The following is a 1,335-nucleotide window of genomic DNA, read 5'->3' as shown; positions in this document are numbered from 1 at the left end:
TTTCTGGACCTACTCTTTGTATCTTTTTATCCTGTTCTAAATCAGCACAAATTTCTTGTAATGCTTTAATTTTTTCTTCAGATAATGGCCATTGCTTAACCTGTGGTCCTCTAAATCCTGGTAACAATTTAAATTTCACTGGTGTTTTCTGATTTAACATTTGCACACCAGGTATACTCCAAATTTGCTTAAATTATCTCTCCCTAATAAATTTATAGGCATGGGACACACTACTACTTCACCTAAAATTGTTTTATTATTCCATGTCATTTTAACTTGATCATATTTAATTCCTGTTTGATTTCCCCCTATTCCCATTACAAATTGCTGGCCTGTGTTTCTTTCTATTGGGGGTGGCTTTGCCCAAATTGAAATATCTTCTCCTGTATCTTATAAAACCTCAACCTCTGTCCCTGCACATTGTATCAAGGTTATTGGTCTTTGCTGCAAACTNTTTTATCTTTCTGTCCTTGCTGGTTCCATTTCCCCATCAGAGCACCTTATGCTTTTGATGAACAGCTCCTTGAGCTACTAGATTCCATACAATACTAAGACAGTTCCTTTTCTTGATAATAAGGCATTCCTTCCTGCTGTGTTAATATTACATCTGTGTTGTATTATATCTACCTCATATTAAGCTGTTTTAGTCTATGATCTTTTACTTATATGTTTTGATCTCCTGTTAATAACTTCTGAATGTTTCCTGTTTGTATCTTAGGATATATTTATTTTATCCAATTAATTTTTCCTAATACTCGTTGAACATCTTTTAATGTTTTTGGTTTACTAAATAATAGCTAATAGCTATGTGGCTTCCACATTTTGGGTTCGAAAATATATCCTAAATATTTACTGCTTTGTCCCTATCACAATTTTGTATTTTATCTTGTGGGGTTTCAAATCCCACTTTTTAAATTCCTCTTGTAACTCTTTGACTACTTGTTTATGTTTGAGAGCTGTATAATTTGTTCCAATTAAAATGTCATCCATATATACATAACATGTTATGCCAGGGTGTTTTGCTTTCCATGGTGTTATTATTTTTTCTAAAGTACACTGATACCCTTTTGGAGACCCTATCAACCCTTGTGGTAAAACTTTCCATTTAAATCTTATACCCGGCCCTGCATTATTCTTTTGAGGTAGTGTAAATGCTGTTAACTCACACTGATTTGTTCATCTAATGGGATGGTGAAATAAGCATCTTTTATACATATAACAGTAAAGTGCTTTACCTGTGAAAACCCTGCTGGATGAGGAATTCCTAACTGTGTTTCTGTTCCTACATCTATTCCTTTGTTTAATTCCTTAAAATCCATAAGCATCCTCCACTTA

Source organism: Galeopterus variegatus, unplaced genomic scaffold, assembly GCF_000696425.1.
Source record: "Galeopterus variegatus unplaced genomic scaffold, G_variegatus-3.0.2 Scaffold10866, whole genome shotgun sequence".
Lineage (NCBI taxonomy): Eukaryota > Metazoa > Chordata > Mammalia > Dermoptera > Cynocephalidae > Galeopterus > Galeopterus variegatus.
The sequence above is the reverse complement of the archived record's forward strand: the minus strand, read 5'-3'. Positions refer to the sequence as shown.